Source organism: Neolamprologus multifasciatus, chromosome 19 (genome assembly GCF_963576455.1).
Source record: "Neolamprologus multifasciatus chromosome 19, fNeoMul1.2, whole genome shotgun sequence".
Lineage (NCBI taxonomy): Eukaryota > Metazoa > Chordata > Actinopteri > Cichliformes > Cichlidae > Neolamprologus > Neolamprologus multifasciatus.
Window position 1 is genome coordinate 7118592 of NC_140457.1, and position 20874 is coordinate 7139465.

Consider the following 20874-nt stretch of genomic DNA (forward strand, 5'->3'; position numbering starts at 1 on the left):
AGAAGAGGTCAGGCTTTCGCATATCAGCAGGCAATGAGCTCATCTACTGTTAATTGGGGTGCTAAAAGGTAGATTTTATATTCTGGCTCAAGAAGACTTTGATTTTCATTATATTGTATTTATTGTGGACTCTCCAGTTTAAAATATCTTTACATATATTTCCTAAACGGAATGAAAACATATTTCTCAGTGTAGAAACGGCACATGTATTTTTTCTCATTAAGATTAAATTAATAGTATTTGGTTTTGAGTTATACACTGAAGCATGCTCTTTCATGTAGACTATTCAAAATAAAAGGCCTGTTCTGGCCAATTGCTATGAAATTACACCCTTAAATCAGATGTGAACAACAGGACGACCTGAACTTGAAAAATAAATGCTTCCAAAGCACACACTTCTGGAAGAAGGGTGTGACGAATAAGCACAAGTGGAATCTCATTTTTTCCTGACTCTGTTATGTCAGAGTGTAGGCACAGCATAGAAACTAGACCTATATAAAGACAAATGACCCGGTGCTTTTAATCTACATTATTACAGCTCAGTCCTAACTATGATAGAGGAGGTTTGGGCAGAGGTGCAGCCAATGTGGTTTACAGTAGCAATTTCTTCTTTAAACCTCCGACTACCGTTTCATGTTATAATTTTGATGCTTTCTGTCAGTAGATGCACATTTGGCACATTTGAGCTAAAAGGAAGGGAGGGTTGGAGGTGAGGTGTTTATGTGTATGTATCTATGAAACCGTATTTTGTTCTTTGAGGCCTTTGCTTCAGCACTTTGAACACTCTGAAACCAATAATGGACACTACATGAAAGTACCTAATGGGTAGGTGTTCTCTTTCTATGAAGGTATTATTTACTTATTTATATATTGTATCCTGAAGAGTATTCAATTCAAACAGTGATTTTTAAACTAATCAGTTAAATAAAACATTTATTAGGAAATACTTTGCAGCTGATGGCTGGCATCTTTGAGCAGCTGATTGAAATAAGAGCTCACTGAGAATACTCCCCCCTATTCACCATGAAAAGTTTGATTGCTTTCGTTATAGGCTAACTTTAGTTATTGCATGTACCCAATGGGTCTGAAGCATTAAGCTAATGGCTCCAAAGTAAAAACAACTTTAAATCTGTATTCATCAGCAACATTTTTTAATTAGTGCTGTCAAGTTGTGCCCATCCCAGCAGCAGCCATAGACATTCAAAAGAGAGTAGAGCGATTGTTGTACCTGACAGTGGTGGGTACCTTGGGTCATGAGCTTCTAGGCCATACTCTTCTACACTTCCATACATACTAAACTTTTCATCAGTGCCATTGTGCAGGTTGATTTTATTTGATCAAGTCCATAAAAGTTTTTTTATGGACTTTTGTAAACTGCAGTCTGGCCTCTCAGCTGTTCAGCTGTTCGTAACATGGCTTGGAAATTGTGCTGAATTCTCTGAGCTTCTCTTGAACGCTTCTCTTTCATATGCAGTCGTGATTTCCCACATCCTCGAATTTTTAAGCAGTTTTTAATTCACCATGCAAATGATTTCTCACTGATCCACAACAATCTTTAGTCTATCAGCATGTTTTTTCCATTTTCTGGTTACTCATACACTTTGCATATATGTTTTCTTACATGTCATAACTTGTTCGAATGACAACATTTTTTGCGGATAACACAAAAACAAAACAAAAAAATAAATGAATAAATGAAAAAATAGAAAGTATCAGAAGTAACTCGAGTTATTAAAAGAAAATGCCACGATATGTTGTTAATTAATCAGTGATTTTGGCATGCACTTTGTGCATGAGTGCTAGCATGGTGAGTAAGGTACTGTTTAATAGAAAAGCAAAAATAGGTCCCAGCACCATGCAGATTAGGAGGAGAGTTGTAATTTCTAAATTCCTGTGGGAGTGGAGTGTGCTTTTATACTGGGAACTCTAGGCCCACTGACAACCTGAGCACACTCACAGGGCATCGGCAATACAGATAATTTGTGCTTCCTCATCTACTCTCTTTTCAGTTAATAGTACACCATGTTAAAGGATATCTTAATTCCTGGAAAGCATCTGGGATACAAAGGAATGAGGTGGCTTACCTAAGGAACTGTAATTGGCATGCGCATTTACTTCAGAAGTGTTTTTATGCATAACAATAGAAGAAATAAATAAAGGTGTGGCAACAAAACCAAGGCAGGATTAAGTTAGTCTTTTAGTCTTAGGTTGTATCAAGTATTTAAGATGATCAAATTTCTGCTTACATCTGATTAAGTGAGGTATGAGATATTATCACAACTTTTTAAGAGATGCCATTCAAAAGAAAGTGCTATGTTATAAATTTAACACACATCATGAATACTTGTTACATCTGAGAGCAGGAAGATAAAATAAAACAGTAGTCGGGCTATAACAAAACAGTTTATGATGCACTTATGCCACAAATCATTTTTGGTTGACACTACTTCAAAATGAGGCTACGAGGCGAAGATATCTCATTTTGTCAAGATGCTTGCTGTCTAGTCTGCGCTCTCTTCCTCGCCTATGAAAGAGGCAATCTTCCTCTCCTCTTTCACTTGCGTCACTGGTTAACAGACTAAGAAGGAAGGAGAATTTGAGAATTAAGATAAGGGGGGAAAAGACAACCTGCCAGCCCAGCAGCCAAAAAAGAGGCAGGTTGTGACAGATTTTAGCTTTAATAAAATCTGCGCTGACATATATTTTTGTCTATTGTCTGAGTCTCATTATTACATCCTTCCCTTGCATAGTTCCCCTTTACTCTTCATACTGACAGTCAGCTCAGCCTCAATCTAGAAGGGAATCCTCAGTCACCAGCATCATTTACTATATTGTCTCCTATATCGATGAAAAGTGAGTATTTTATTATATATAATTTTTTATAGATTTTTATCAGGATCAAAAGAATAAAGCCGTATCTGCTGTTATCTCATGCACTCTTTCTACATCACATCAGATACAATATTAGCTTGTTTTCCTGCAGCATGGGGCTGCACTAAAAACCTCACCGGGAATATTCATTAAGTCATACAGTGTATAGGGTCAAGGTCATCCTTGGTTTAGCAGTGGGGGAAGAAATAAAAGGGAAGCGAGATACACTACAAGAGAGCAGTGTCGATTCATCCTCTGCTGCCTCGCTCTTTCTGTTCATATATCTATTCAGCATGGAGGTTTAGTATTTTAAATGTCAGCCTTTACACAGCCAACTACACGTATAGCTCATTTAGAATTAACAGGAGAAAACAGGCACAAATGACTGTATAAAATTAGAAACATTGTTCAAAATGACTTCAAATTAAATGTACGTCAATGTTGTCGAGCTGTTGACTTGAAGTTGTCTTAGCTACCGAAGGCAAGAAAAAGAAAGAAAAAAGAAAAAAATTAAATTGTTTAATCATTTTTCCTTGTTTCCTGTTTCGTCAATCTTGGGGAATGACAGACCTGTATAGCAAATGTTGAGCAGGAATCCCACAAAAATTTAATAATCTAAGGGTTCTCTCACTTTCGTAGCAGGCGGTGATGACAAAAAAGAAAAACCTTCATTGCTGCACTGGAAAAATGCATTATGCAAATGTTACCATTTTTACTGTCTAAATGTGTGGCAAAAAATACGACATAGAAAGATCAGGCTATCCGTATCACCTTTGGCTCCTCAGTGAACAATATCCTCGGGTAGAGGAAAACAAATGAGCCCCCATCATAGAGCGTGGCGGTAGGCCCGTAACAGCAGGTGGAGATAAGGAGGATGTTGAGGGTGGATGGCTGAGACGCATTGTCTGAGAAAACAACCAAGTAAACGCTCAATACCCAGAGCCCAGATTCTCAGAGAGTGCCTATTAATGAATGTTCTCCTGATAATATTCTGCAGCGGATACACTCATTTTATGAGAGCACAGAGGTTTCACCAAATTACACTGGCCTGTATTATGCATGCAAAGCAACAAAGGCCAGATGACTAAAAATGAACTCTAGTGTGGAGTCTCTCTATCTCTCTAACCTGCAGTGGTTCCCATGTAGAAATAACGTATACAGATATGGACTCCCCATATTTATAGCATCCGTTCCCTCAGCTACACTGTGCCCTCTGTGTGTGTGTGTATATATATATATATATATATGTATATATATATTTTTTTTTTTTCTTCACTACGTGTTTCTTTCTCTTTCTTCTTTTTTTTTGCTGGTTCATCACAGCCATAGCAGATATGTATGTGGTGCTTTACTTGCTTGTGGAGCACAGGTGTTTTTAACTAGACCACTAACTTAATCAAAGTCAAAGCTTTCTAGGTTGTTTGAGACTAAAAATGATATGTGGTCAACTTTGTCCAACAGTGAGGAATATGGACAGGGTGTCAGTACAAACCAGAGGAAGTTGGTTCATAGAAGCAGAGGATACTACTCGCTCTCTATTTAATGAATGTAAGAGGGAGTTCTGAATATATTTTTAATGCTACTGATTGATGTAAAGTATTATTAAAACTCAATTTTAAGTAAATGTTGATTAAATGTCTTTAAAGAAATTAATTATATAAATTAAGAACGATATTTCAAGGACTAATCTAACACGTCTGTCACACAGGCTTAGAGACAAGTGGGCGAACGCAGTCAGTGGGGGTTGCTGGCTTTTGCTGGGTGAAAACTGTCACGAATAAGGTGCTGCAACATAAACTTCCTGGTTTTGGTCACACTCAGTTTCACTAGTACTTCATAAGTATTTAGTGAGTGTTTGCAGATCGGTTGAGGTCTTCTATGCAAAACATGGGTGATTGCGGCAATTTGCTAGCAACCAAAGCAACTGGAAGCAGGTTTTTGGTGCAGCATCATATCATTCTTTGCTTAGCAACAGCACGAAACACGAAGTAGAACAGCAACCCAATGCTGTTGCATTTACTGTCAGATTTTACAGCAGTGCATTTTCTTACTATGAATTCCCAAATCTTTCAGTGTTGTTCATGAAATGTTACATTTCATTGTAAAGAATCAACAAATGGTATATATTTTCACATCTTCTTTCATCCCGCTGTTTTCTGAGGTATCTTTAGATTCTCTGGCAGCCAGAGAACACCTGCCCTAGAGGACGACCTTTTACACCAGTTCAAAGCTTGATTTTTGCTTTTTAATTTGAAGTAATATTGGCTTGTCTTCTACTTTCTCTTTTTACAGTTAGTTAAACCTGGTGTAGATCACATTGTCCAGGAATCCAACCTGAAAGAAGGTCTGACTAATTTTTCACAGAGAAATTGCTAAGTTTATTAACTTCTTTAATTTCTATTAAGAACTTAATAAACTTAATAAAACATACACAAAATACACTATAAAGGGAGAGCTGACTGTAAACTGTCAGCATTTTGGTGTAAACCTACTAGTATATTCTAATTGTAGCTGGCATCTTCACTGCAAGGAAAACACTGGTGTGCACAAATGGGCTGCTGACCTGTCACACTGACCTGACACATTACTACCACATCTGTGTGGAAAAGATACTAATCCCCTTAAGGTGGGTAACTCTTATCTGCCTACTGGTCACACTAGTAGCTCTTCATTACAGCCACCTGAAGCAAGTAGGTATCTGCTGAGCAGCCTCTAAGTCTTGTTTTGTTGTAAAATATCTAGCAGCTACAGCTATAAGACAAATGTATTTACATAAAAGAAATACAATATCACCCTCTGAAATGTAGCTCTGCTTAGAGAGAAAGATGCATAATATTAAAATAGGCTAGTAAAGTACAAATAGCTCTAACTGTAGGATTGCAAATACATTCATTTTGTTATTTCATGTGTTACAGATCACTAATTTATTCATTTGCATCACACCGTGAAATAAAAGTCCCGCATGTTAAAGAAGCAGGCTGAGTCTAAAGGCAAAGACAAATTAGTGACGAGTAGCTTCACCCCAAACACCTTGACCTTACCTGTACTCAACATCTATTAGCACAACAGTCTACTCATCTATAGAACTTTGCATTTACACTTAAGCTTACACCTACTTAACAGTCAAACACAAATGGCAGTGAGTCAGAACCTCTCCATAATGATTAAGTGAAAACACTTTTACTCCACAGGAGGACCTTAACATGCAATTGCTACAAATCCAGTCCGGTATTAGAAACTGCAAGTGTACTAATTCACAACAACTTCTCACATCATTGTCCGAACAATCTGTTTTACCTACTCTTCTCACCCGCAAAAGCATAAATATACACAAACGCATCAGTTTGCAATAAAGTGAAATTAATAAGAATACATTTTATTCTTATTAACAACTAAGATCTTGGTTACATTTCCTCAAAAACACTGTTAGGGCAAACTACCTGCAATTAAAAACAGGAATATTGCCATGCTATGATTTCCTTATCCAACCTATTCCTTATCCTATTAAGGATTTTGACACTTTCCTCTGAAATGCTGCTGGGATGAATTTATACCGTTAACTCTTTACATTTCAGCTGCCTCTCCACCCTGTTAAGGCATATTTAGAATGTTACTTCTAGAGTAAAAGCACAGCTGTTCTTAATAGTATTTTAGTCCTTTACACATACAGTATAAATTCATTTTTAAATTCCTTCTCTACAGTTTGAGTTCATGTCCTTAGACCCCTGGGAGGCAATTAGAAATTGTAAGCCTTTACCTGATTGCTCTTTAATTAGCCCCTCTGAGTGCATTTCCTCGTAAATGAGCCAATAGCAGATAGTCACCACTTGAGCCTTAGGTGGCCACTTTGACTGTGTTCACATGACAATAGTTGCCTGACCCACACAATAGAAATCTGTAACAATTCACTTTTATCACTCTCGTCTTACTGGTAGATTTTACCCATAACTTACTCCGATGGTGAGCCTGTCTTGAGAATTTTTTGACTGAATTGTCTAGGTCTTGTTATGACACACATTCTAGATGCTGTTGTACAGAAACAAGCCTTCTGCATAGATCCTTTGAGCAAGTGGTAGAAAGAAACATTGCACAATGCAGGTTAAAGCTAAACAGTCCAAAAGTCGGTGACTGTGCTTCTCTCCTGTTCCAAATTATAGACAGAGCTTACAGTTCAGAAACTGCAAATGAACAGTCAGAAAGAGTGAGTGCGACATCAATCTGCACTCAACCTCCAACGATTTCACCTTAAACACTGTGATGCCTTCGTCTTGCACCACTCTTCAAACCTGCTTTCTAAAACTTTGCAAATGTATTTCTACTGTTGAATTCAATAGAGCAATGTGTCTGCTGATTAAGATTGATGTGTTAGAGGTTGAGGGAGAAAACTAATAACCACCTCACCGAGGACACTCAGTGAGAATTATTGATCCTATCATGGATTTTTTTGCCCCCAAAAGTCACTTCCACGTGTCATAAACATTTTCTTTCATTTATTAAACTCCTAAAAATCTACCCGTGATCATCAAAACTACATCTTTGATGGTTTTGTCGTCTTTGACTGAAGACATTGGATGTATTGTTGTACCACTGCCTATGATTTATATGGCACCAATTCACAATAATCAGTCATTACAAGGGATTTGATATTTTTAAATGCGGTGATATGCACAGAGCTGTGAACATGTATGTAAAAATAGCCTTTAAATGAATTACAACATATTGGGCCAGCATTGGGTCTTTTATTGCCCTTATAGTCACATAACATAATAAGAAAAATATTGTAAAAAGCTTCGTCAGAAGACAATACACATGTGAGAATTACTGGATAATTTGCCACTAGTTCATCTCAGCTCAAGTAAGCTGCCTTTCTATTTAGCTGTCTTTAAACTGGTCCAATAAAGACACCTTATGTGGGGGTACAGGTGCAAAGGGCCAAAGCACTTTCTTTAAGGTAACGCCATTTTAAAGGTTTATTATATGTTGTAAATGTCATTCACTGACATTTGAGTCTTTAAATGACTCTTCATCTTCCTCAGCTCCTGCTAAGCATGAACACTTACATGAAGAAAAAAAGTATAATTTTAACAAATAGTTACACTTTTAGCGGATTTTAGAATCACTACACTAAAGGGTACTCACTACTCACTACAATCTTTCACTGCATCTTACAGCTGTCATGTTAACAAAGTGTTGGCCTGTGCGTGCTCCACAAACTCAGGTGACCTACTGCTGACCCAAACGTCACCTTTTTAGACAATGATAAGCACCAAGACTGCTGCTCTGGTTCTCGCACTACTGCCTCTGCAGTAAGGAAATACAGCTTTGTATTTGGGATATAATTAGTTTTGTTCATAACCAAAGTATTAAAGGGTGATGATGATATATTGAGAGATCAAGAAATGCTTGGTGTTATTTTAACATTATGTTGGGAGCATGAATGTTCAAATAACATGACAATTACTGTTGTTATATTTCATTCTGAGCTAAAATAACAGCCTGCTGGTTGTGCTGGATGAAAAGCCTGAAGCTAGTTGCACCAGCTGTTTATTAGTTCAAACTATGCTATATATAACAATAGATGATGTATCACTGCTTCAGTGCAAATCCATTTGGTGCTTTTACCTTTGAATAATTTTATACGAAATAAACAGACAAAACATTACCTGGCAAAAAGTTGTGTATCTATTTCTATTATGTGATTATTTTTAAGAAAATTGGACATTTTTTGCAATATTTTTTCAAATAACATTAAATTGTAACTAGAAAAAAAATTGGGAGACATTGTTGACGTGTTTTGTTTCCAAGAAAATAATCTAGACTTGATTATCCCCCTGTATATAGGGACTCAAATTGTGTTCATAATGACATATGCAGCCTTTGGCCTCTTGCTAATTATAAAGTGCCAATTTATTGCAAAGACCTCACAATATCAAAAAGCGAAAACCAAACAATTTCCACGGAGTAAAAGCTTTTAATAAGAAAAACCTTCCGGAAAAACAAACAAAGAAAAATAAAATTAATATATGACTTGTTCAAGTTTGTAATAGTGTTACTACATTACGCTCGAACATTGCCCGTGGAACTGACAATACTATATTTTTTTTAATATGTGTAAATAACTTCCTTATATCCTTAAAAGTATCATAAGAAGACATTCAGAAAACCTCTTTTTTAGTAGCATATTTAAGCATTACCACCAAGCTGGCAGTAAAGACAGTGAGTAACAGCTCATAAGCCAGAAAAGAAATATTGTGGTGACAGTGATTCTATTGTAGGAATGAGTAATGAGGAATGAGTACAGCCTGTTCATCTTTGCTTTTATTACCTGTAGCACATAAAGCTTTGGTTGCGTGGATGTGGCTGGAATGCAGTCTGTTTGAGCATTACTCTGGGTTAGATGGTTTGTCACTGCTAATTTTGTGTTAGCATCATATGTTGTATACAAACGAGACCAACATCTTGCTTGTGAAAGTGTTTATAGAGCTTTAATGTCTTGTTTGCAGTGGTGGATTGTTGTTTCTGGACTGAGAACAGTTCACTTTTTTCATTGTTCGCTTCCATTTTGGAGTAAATTGGAAGCAAAAGTCATTACTCAAAACTTATAGATTTGCCCAACAATTTCCGTCCTATCTCCGGCATGAATAGAGGTCAAGCAATTGTTGCTCAAATGTCCATATAAAGAAATTTTTTTGCCCCATCTAGCCATCATTCAAAAATCGAAGAACTTATGGAGCACAAATATCGACATTTTTACAAAAATAAATATCTAACATATCTAAGTAATATCTAACATTGCACAAAGCGCACAAACAGTTCCATTTATCATTGTTTCTGCCAGTTGTAGCCCTGATTTATTATTGCAGTTAACTTTTAGTCTACCTGCAAACAACACCTTTACAGATTTTCTAATTTAACATTAATTTAGGTATAACTTTTTGTGGCAAACACTGCACCGTGTCACTAACGCTCTTTAACATCCCTAGCATGGCATGTTATCAGGGCATCTGGCTAACTAGCATGGGCATGACAGCAGGATCACCATTAGTTCACTATCGCTGGTATTTTTTTAAAAACTCTGTCTCAAAATCTTTTAGCAGTCAAGCCAAAGACATTACCACAAGTTTTTTAATCACACTTTGTGAAGATAAACAACAAGAACAAGTAGTGCATGGATTAGGTTACAAATTGTGTAGCAGTCCATTGAACTTTAATTAGTTCTCCATAAGCATCACCCCCTGTGAATTACAGGGGTTGCTATAATATTTTCTGTAATTTGACTATAATATTTTTTTCTTCTGTAGTTTATAAAAACACCAAAGCTTCTGTTAGGAGATTATATCATTAGTGTAAAATGGCATTGCCCATTTTCAAGATATGTCATCCTCATTTCCACTTTTGATTTTGTTTTTCTGTCTCCACCTTGCTCCTAGAGCTCTGCAATTAAGGATAACCACCCTAACCCTAAATTATTTAACAGATATTTATCAACATGATTAATCCTTACCTCTATACTGCAACAGTGTCATGTTATTAATGACCTACAATTAAATCCAGTGTTAAAAAAAATGTTTGGAAATCACAAATTTGTTTTTACTAATTATCATCATTTATATGCAGTACAATGACACACATCACAGGCCTTTATAATCAGACTTTGGTTTAGTTTGAACCAACACCAAATGTTGGTGAAGATGTATTTATCTTATCCAGGTTTACTAATTCTTAAACACATTATTTCACACATGATAGTATGTATGCATTTAAATTCACAAACGTATACGTGTCTTTCAATTTAATCAATTTTTTTTTTTATTCTTGATCACAGTGATTTCCTGTTCAAGATTAAAAAGCACTGCTTTGATTGTTGAGATATATCTCTCTCTCTCCAGATAGATAGATAGATAGATAGATAGATACAGCTTTTTATATCATACAGTATAACATACTAGTTTTCTATCAAATTTTGAATAAACCTTAAGTGACACCAACCAGACCGGGACATCAATGTCTTCAGGACATATTGTTAATTTATCCCAGTCCATAAAGCTAATATATGGTAAAATACCAGATAGTCTAATGATCTAAAGGTGATAGAAAATTCACATCAGAGTCTGCATGATTTATTCTAGCTGTTGCGATAATTTTAAGACCTGCCGTATAACATGTAGAGTTTGTGTTACAATCTGCTAATAAGTTTTTAGTTGATGGGCCATCTGTACAGGTGATTGAATTAGTTGTCTTCAGTGAAGAGAAAATAAGTACATGACATTTATATTATAGTGACTTTCAAATGATTTTTGTTTGGGTGAAAATGTGGAACTAGGAACAAAGTAAATATCATAAAAGTATAAATTGTAAAGATGGTCATGAAAAGAATTTGTATTGTTATTTTTTTAAAATAATTACCTGGATGAATATTGTATTAAAGTTTTGATTTTATACATGGGTCTGGGCAGCAGTAAATGACTCACGGTGATACGATGACCCGCATCATGATTCAGCTGCTACCTTCAATTAGTTCTCATCACTGCACTGTTCACCCTGTCTACTTCTTCTTTTTTTTTTGCCTCATACAACACGGATCCTGTCTTCATGTCAGCTTTTTTGTTGTTGTTGTTTTATTAGTATGTGGACAGACAGGAAAAGCTGTTATTTCATGTGTTTAAAAAAAGAAAAGTGCGAAATTAGTGGCAGGAATGACGTAGCTGTCCCCCAATTAAATGTCAGCATACCTGCAGTCAATCAATAATTGGGTCCGTATGATTATTATATTAGTACTGACAATTAAATTAGGGAGTTAAGAGAGACGCAGACGTCAGTCAAACCCTTTAAACCTAATTAACTGCTGCCGTCTGAAACTTCCAATCAGTAAAATAATCCACAAGCATTCACTCTATTACGGGCTAGATTAATTGGTTCACTGACGTCCTGAGGCATGAAAGCGCCTGGTGAAATTCACAATCATATATACAGACACAGATTTACTATTTGAACTTCACTCAAACAGTTCAGGGAAAGCAGAGTTGTTCTTTCCTGTCATATCTAGTCTAGGAAGCATACATTCTTCCCACAGCTCCCAGTGAACATTCACTGTAGCTGCTGACAGTACACAGTCTCTTTATGCAGAAACTACTTCTTTTGACAGGCAATTGCTCAAAATCAGTCCTGAATGTGAATGTACAGATGAAAGGAGTGGTGTTCTTCATAAACTGCTGAGGAATAATTACTTAATATGTACTACTTAGATTCTTTCCAGGAATGTATTTTTTTTACCTAAAGGACTGTACCTGCTCCTCTTCGAGACGCCCTGTAATTATACATCTTTTTCACTGTCAGTCATTTTAATCATTTTAATTATGGTTCTGTTTTTAATTTCTAGATGAACAAAAATATATATATCTGATTTACCTCCACAAAACCTAATTAAATTTTTTATGACTACTACTTTAACTGCATTTTGATGATTAAACAAGAAACAGAATGGGAACTGTGAAAAGAGGTTTGTTGAGTGGGGGTTATGCGCAAATGGGGATTACAAATATTTGCTGGCTTTTGTATTTACAATTGCTCAGCCACTAAAACACCTGGGTAACAACTCTGACTACCAGGATATGGACATGGAACTGTGGTAATTGGGGTGTCTGCCGCCTTTGGGTGCTGTGTATTTCAAAATGAGACCTTGGGCTTGTTCCAACACATTTTGCTGTTGCTCTGGTATACTGGGATTTTAGGATTTTTCCTGGCTGGGTCAGTGCCTCAGGCACTGATGACTTCCTGAGCAGTTTATGCAGTGAGGTGGGGCCCATTGTGCTGCTGGGCAAGGGCATTGCCAGTGGGCCACGAGTTAGCCTGCAACAATGTTTAGGTGGCTCATATATTGGAGTAACAACATGAACGCCACAGCATAAATTATCTCAGTCGATCATTGCTTTGCAATGATATGACGAATGCTATTATCTGTCAGTAGTTTTAATGCAATGATATACAAACCAGCAACATTTTAGGACCAGCTTGAGTCTCTACTCTGCCAGATCTTTACTGTCTATGTGTTGGTAAACAGGCCTCTGATGGTTACCTGTTGCTCCTACAGTATTTTCCCTTCTATTAGTGAAACATGCTTTCCTTTTGTGAATCCAACTGCAAATCTCAAGATAATAATCAATAATTAACCTAAACCTACTAACTGTATGTCTTTGAACTGTGGGAGTACCCGGAGAGAATCCACGTAAACATGGAGACAACATGTAAACGCCACACAATAAGTCCCTGATGGTGGAGTCAAACTAACACCTTCTTGCTGTGAGGCAACAATGCTAACCACCATGTCACCATGCTGTAAATTATATACCAGCAAGAATAATTGTAGTTATTAGCTTCAACTGCCATATCATAGTCCTGCTCAACTTTGTTTTCTGAGTCAACATCATGTTTATATGTTTCATATATTTTACCAGCTCATCCACATGCTGGATGTGTCTGTATTTGTCTGAGAAGCTCTTCTTTGAAAAACTCTGAACACTCATGGGCTAAAGAGCTGACTGAACTGCCATATTGTCTGGGTTCTCGATGATTAGGGTCATGACTGTTCGTTCACTTTTAGAACAGATGGATTATTGCCTAGCTGAACAACATCTAAAATTCCCTGCCTTTTCACATGTCATAAAGCAATTTTCACTCTCTTCCCAAGGGCGTTTCGATTCCTTGTTGAAGAAAATTGCAGGAAGAGAATTTGGTTTTAGTCATTGCTCTTAACCAGCAGCATTTGGAGCTTGACTACATGCAAAAAAATGCAAAATGCAAGTTCTGAGAACACAGCTTTTAGAAACTTTGTCCACAAGCATTATCCAATTTTTTCTTCTCTGTTTATCCAAAAGAAAGCTGCGAAAATAATATTGCCTGTGCTGTTTACTTCCAGCTTAAAATCACAACTCAAAGCAGAGCAGTATGTCATATTTCAGACACCGCATACTTGAGGCCATTAGAAAAAACAGCTTTATAGCCTCCTTAGTCAGTGTTCCTTTAAACAAAAGTTGAAATGCATTTAACTAAGTACTAATAAACATTAAGAATTCAAAGGGTTAAAACAGCTGTGGGTTAAAACAATTTTTTTAAATTATTATCATAATTCAAAATGCAGTAAACTATGTATACATACCACGCATACAGGACATTGCTCTTTGAAATTGTGTTGTAAACTTTAAGTCTGAAGGATGGTGCATAGCTGGCTATGGGAGGATGCATTACAGGATATATTCCTAAACAAAAAAGAATAAATTAAAAAATATGAAATATGATAAAGGCCTACTGTGGCATGCAATATTATATTCTAGTTGCAGAATTCATTTCAGGTGCCTTTCATTAATGCTTAAATGTTCAGTATTATGAAGAAACCTGAGTGTCATTCCCATCCCGCTATATTAATCCTAAAGCTTATTCAGTACAACAAAGATATTACAAAGGCACAGAGGAAATGTAATTTTATATGTAAATGTAAAAGACTTTCTATCCTCTTGTGCTGCATTGTTGAATACGATTTAGGTAAACAACTCGGAACAGGACACAAAGCAGTGAGGGATGAGGTTGGACTGTAAATGACCTGCTGATAGCGACTGTTGCTAACAGAGGAAAACAAGTTCATTACATTTCCCATGGCAAAGTGTGCTGTGATTAAAAGGATTACACAATGAATTCGGGGCACCTCAAACACTTAGGCAGAAAATAAATTATGGGAACATATGATGACGTCTCAGACTGCCAACAGTGGCTTGTCTGTCACATATGAGCAACACCCTCACATGATGGGAATTACCATGCATCTAGAAGGGTTTGCCCTGAACAAATTGCATTTTTCCAGTCAAGACCCTTCTCCGTCTTCACTCCCAGTGAGGTCGCCAGTTGTTGCATTCAGCCGTTTCCTCTCGAGGACCCACAGTGATCCTATTTCATTCGTTGGATGCCTCGTTATTAATCCAGGAACACAACTAGTGGTATTTTCACCTCTCTGTCGAAGTATTTTCTCTCCTCTGCTGCTGTGCTGAGGTAGTCTTTATCTAATAACTGCTCTACATTCTCATATCTCAGACTGGGATGTACAGTTTCAGAAACAATAACCCGAAGAAATGTTTTAACCCTAACTCAATTCCCCCTCTTTCTTGCTGTGATAATCGTTTCAACCCTGGTGGCCCTTCATAGCTTTTATGGCATCTCCATGATTTTTTCCCTGTATCTGCTGTGCTGTGTTCTCTTCATTTTCAAAGATTCTATTACATGATTTTGGTATGTGCTGGGAAGTCTTGAGTGGTTATCTCCTCTTTTTCGTGCTAAAGTCATGTGATTCTACCTAGTGTAATATGCTCAATTGATATTAAACTCCATCCTCTTTTTTTCTCTTTTCTTGGGAGTAAATCTACCCAAACCACACAGCTCAGCTAAAGTTCTGTGTGCCACAATGACCCCGCAATCTGTGCCACAGCATCCTTCTCTTTCAGTGGGTGGCTACAGCTGAAGCTCTGGCCAAAAACTGAAAGCTGGAAAGCCACTTTGGGCTGCTCCCCTTAAGGCACAATTACAGACGAGAAGAAGAAAAGTAGCTGTGGGTAGAAGGGCCTTGGGTTATGCTCAGCTTGGACCATCTGTTCCCTCTACAGGAGATTCTTGATCTATTATATCAGAGGGGAAAAATAATGGAGCCTGAGGGGGGGGTCAGTGGCCCTATCAGAGAGTAGCTCTAATACAATGGGAAGAATGTTTGCGTTATACTGCTGTCTCCTGACTCTGCAGGTTTCAGCTGACCTCTGCGTGACATAGTGTAAGACTGCAGTCTTAAGCAAGAAGCACAAGGTCTTCTTGGGAGAACGCCTAGTATTGCTGGTGAGATGAATAATGTGGACAAAATAAAGTGAGCACATTATGTTCTTGTGAGGGCAATATAATCTTTATCAGACCCAATTTCATCCCAGAAGATGAAAACACAGTGAACAGCTTGACCCAGACGAGGCTTTCTCCCAACTCAGCTTTACTCCAACCTAACCAAGTAGATTTGCTGTCTTGAAACCATGAAAACCAATCGAGGCTAAGTGATGAAACAAAACTTCCGCTTCTTAAAGTGTGAGCACAAATATCAAAGAAATTTGATTTAATTAATTTCAATTCAATTTTATTTATACAGCACCAAACAACTCCTAGGAAGAAACCTCCGGCAGAACCAGGCTCAGGGAGGGGCGGCCATCTGCCACAACCGGTTGGGGAGGGAGAAGGAATAATTAAGAGTTAATTAAGAGAAGAGATGGAAAAATGAAGGTACTCTAATTCAGTAAGAACCAAGGGGTGGAGCCTCTTCTTTCCCACACATTCAATGGTGAATCCCATTTGACTGCTAAGCACATACTCTTAGAACTAGAGTTATATGTATGAACTTAACTACCCCTGTAAAAACTGACATGAAGAAGCTGAAGCCCCCTCATCACCTGGGAAGCCACACAGAAGGCGAAAGAATTAGGCTTTCTGAAGTCCTCTCAAAACATGCGTTAGATTTTTTAATTACAGCAAAGCACAAATCTAAACTAAATATAATTTAAATAAGAACGGAACATATTTTGATGAAAGACTTTTGCAGACAAACTTTGAAATAAAACAAAAAATGTCTCTAATTTTGTATATACAGCTACAGCCATCTTGATTCTCCACCAGACATGTGTCTGAATGGAAGCAAAAGCAGAGTTGTACTATCTTAAAAATTAATATTTGGTATGATCATCTTTATTTCTCACCTCAAGTCTGAACTTTCTTAGGCAAGTTTTTGTCCATAGCAGATGACCATCAAAATAAATCTCAAAATAAAATACTAAATTTGAGTATTTTAAAGGGGTTTAAAATCTGAGCTTTCGAAAAATTTGTAGTATTAGTAGTTACTATGTGAAAATCAACTTTAGATAATCAATTATGGCATTACTTTTCTTGAAGAGTTATTTTCTAATGCTTTATAGGACTGTGTTGGAGACTGCTCCCTTATGTGAATGTAAGCTTAATGCTCCGTGGTCGATCCAGTGGGATAGTACGGGACTATTCCCGCTCTCTTGTCCCTTTCATATTTATGTCCCAGGAGACGAATTGATTAACTCCTAATTTCTTCCTGCATGGCCAAGCTGATAATAAAAATAGATCCATTACAGACAGACTGGGGGGAAAAAAGAATGTGTGATATTGTCTAACTTTCCAATCAGTCAGAGAAGATTTACCATTAATGGAATTCAATCCTGTTATTGATAAAAATATATCACTGTAGGGATTACAGCCCACCTTCACATTTGTGAAATCTAGAATCCATATAAGCAGTGATTTTCCTGTATATTCTGCAGTAAAACAGTATGCTGTATATTTTTGGATCTACATTAGCCTATGTCTATCTTTTTCCATTTTCCTCCTGCTTGCCAAACAAAGGTAAAACTTTCAGGGCTGCATCGGTTTCCAGCAATATGGAATAATGTTTTTTTCAGGTGCAATAAACAAATTCTCACCACAGGACAGCAATCTGAAACAAGGTTGTTCAAAAATGTACCTGCCACAGCAGGGCGGTCCTGGGATCTGGTAATACTGTATGCCAGACTAAGACAGCATCATGCACTTCTATAATACATCTGGAGTTGTCACAAGAGATGCATTCTGTCTGCGTGAATGTCATGCATGAGCTCTCAGGGTGAAATTAAGAGATAGCAATGCAGGAAAATAATGTCTGATTGATGTTTAATAGATGTAGTCAAACTTGATTTCCTGAGGTGCGGTTCACCACGAAGAGTTCTACCAACTGCTTGACAAACAGCAGGGGGCCTTCGTCAGTGCACTACTTAATTACGTCAACACCACCCAGATTCCACTCTTGTCTGCACACTCCCACCCTTTTTGCAAACAAAGCATGTTCTGTAGTCAAGGTGAGTCCTTCAGAGGTGGTATATTTGCATCTGGTGCTACAGCAAATTAACATGATCCTCTCTTATCCTCAATGCTGTGTCACCTGGTCCATTCCCTGTCATTATGACAGCTATGAGCTGTGGCCTCCTTGTAATGGGATTATCCCACATGTTCACTATAGAAGATGTGTAGGCTGCTTGGAATGTTATCTTCTGTGTACTCTGTAACTGCATCTGTGTGCACCGTCATTGCACAGACCTCCTTTCCGGTGAAAGACGGTCTATGTTCAAGCATAACAGGCTAGTATGACTCAAACATTCTGTGCCTCATGATTCCACCAAGCTAGAAAATAAGTTTTGTGCATGCACCTGAACTACTGTCTAGCTTTGCATGGATGGAGTGGAAGTGAATAAATGATGATGGAGGCATCAAAAGTTTTACTGAACATTTTATATGAAGAAAAAAAGAAATGAAAATAAATGTTAACTGTGTAGTTAATTTAGGTTTTAGCCTTAGTTAGGGGCTGGTTAAAAGTTTTGATAATATAGGAAAAGACTTATTGCAGTCACCAGATGAATTGACGGAGTAATTTTTTAATTTTTTTTATTAAGTCAACAGTCTGTCATAAAGATAGAAAATATAAAGCTTTACTAACTCTGCCAATGTAAACAGTGGCACAAATTAAATGGAATGCTAGTCCCCATATATTTAATGATCCTACCACAGTTAAGGAGGTCAAAGTGGTGGATATATATGCAGTTTTTTAGGGTTCCGATTTCAAAGATTTGCATTTAATATTCAACTTCTGGACAGCCATTATTACAATTTCTTTGTGATCCTAATTAAAAAAAACTTTGCTTATTTCATTTATTCCTGTTTCTCATTAATGTGGCTACCATGTGGGATTAGGGTTAGATGCACAAAATGCTGCATAGCTCCTGTTTCATGTAATTCAATTTATACTCAGGTTATTTTAAATAGAAACTGGCAGACACAAATTTATTTTCACAAAGGAAAGAAACCCATCATTAATGACGTGATCACATTTGGAGATTAATATGAAATGGGATTACATAATATAGCTACAGAAACTAGCTAAATTTATATACTTACTTACTTCAGTGTACATGTACACTGTTTTCCCAAGTCATGACCAATAGAATCACAATGAAACACAATAGGTTCCAACAGAATATTCTTAAACAGTGCGTTTCGGAAATATTTCAGTTCTGTTTTTACAGTGCATCCAGAAAGTATTTACAGCACTTCACTTTTCATGTTCCCTTTCATAAAAGTGCCCACAAATAAGTGTGCATCATACTCAAAAAGACATGACTATGTAATTACTGCCAAAGGTGTTCCCATAAACTGCCCAGCAAAGTATGTATATACTTATGTGCGTATTGTATTTCATTTTTTTATTAAAAAAAAAAAAACTGTAAGAACTTCAAGCTTTTTTTCCACTTTATGGGGCATTCTGTGTAGAATTCTGTGTGTGTGAAAAATTAATTTAATCACTTTGGAATAAAGGTGTAATCTGACAAAAGTGCTGTGAAGTGCTGTAAGTATGTTCTGGATGCATTGTAAGTAACAGCTTGCATTTCACTTGTGTTTCACACTTGTTTATCACAAGTGAAATACACATATTTTATGTGTGTTTGCATTCCTTAGTAAAATGTGGCAGAAAACTGAAGCTTCTGATCTACTAAACTTAAGTAGAAAATCTCAGCTCACAGCAGTACTGCATATTTTTGACAGTTGATGGTATATAGGAATAAATGGAGAGGAATAAGTGATCAGTGGCGACATCATTTTATCATTTTTTCCAAATGTTTGGGACCATTTTCAGCTGTGGGTTTACTCACAATATGTACTGTGGTAAATATTTAGGACAACAGGATGACAAATGTGGTTTGAATGGGACAAAACTACAGTGTGTGTGTGTTCATTGTTATGATGTCTGTGCAACGGTGGGGCTCAGTGATATATTTTAATAGTTTTTATACATCAGTGAATCTCTATGGGTAATAAAAAATGTATATCAGGGATGGAAACAGATGTTATGACCCTGCTTAAACTTCTGAAACACAATTCTGTTAAACCACAGGTGAGAAATGGAAACCTCTGAACCACTAACTTGTATTACACTGGTATCAGTCAACAACATAGCAAACCCTTGCAGGTGGTTTACAGTCATTTTCTGGAAAACTTGTATTCATAGCCTTCTTTATACAGAATTCACCCAGCAGCTTGTCACAGAAAAATAATCTGACAGCCACACAAGTGTTTTCTGAATATTTGAAGGACTTGTTGCTTGTATTCTTGTCACACCATGTTGAACTTGGTCTGTCTTGCAGGTGCAAAGTGGCCCTGCTGTCTCACTTCACTTTTATTTAGTATTCCAGCAGTCATGCGGGCAACTTGAGCTCATCTGCAACATTCTTGTCTCTGGCTGCAACAAAGGAGGTTTTAATGTCAGGGGATGGAACAGGCAGTGACAGAATCTCCCCAATGACTCTTTATGGAGTCTTCCTGAAAAACAAAGTCAATAAGACTTGGAACGCCGAGCCACGGGTATTGATTATCTGTCTCTGACTATGAGGCATGAGGGGTGATATAGTGAGGATGAAGGGAAAGGGGAGTGAGAGTAAGGCGCGGTCAGATATATGAATAGAGAGTGAGAAATGGAAAAAAACAAGGAAGGGGATGCTTTTGGGATTTGTAGACATCAGTGAGATGCAGGGGGAGGCTGGTGTGTTGGTTGAAGTATAAATGAGATATGCGCTTACAAATCAAAGCAAAAGTGCAGAAAGTGCAAAGTGCCATTAAAAACAAAAATAATGAGACAGTAATCCACTACATCGCTACATGTTGTGTAGATATCAGAGATGAATATAATAGCTGGGAGATGTGAGAAGTACATTTTGAAATTCAAATTGAAAATTTGAGCTGAAAAATTCTGCTAATTAAATTCATATACATGCTTACATTTATCTGCAAAAACCAAACAAAATAAAAACTTTTTTCTCCTTTTTTTTTGCTGAATAAAAATAACTGCACTGTTAGCTTGTAGTTAGTTGTAGTTACCTTGTTGCC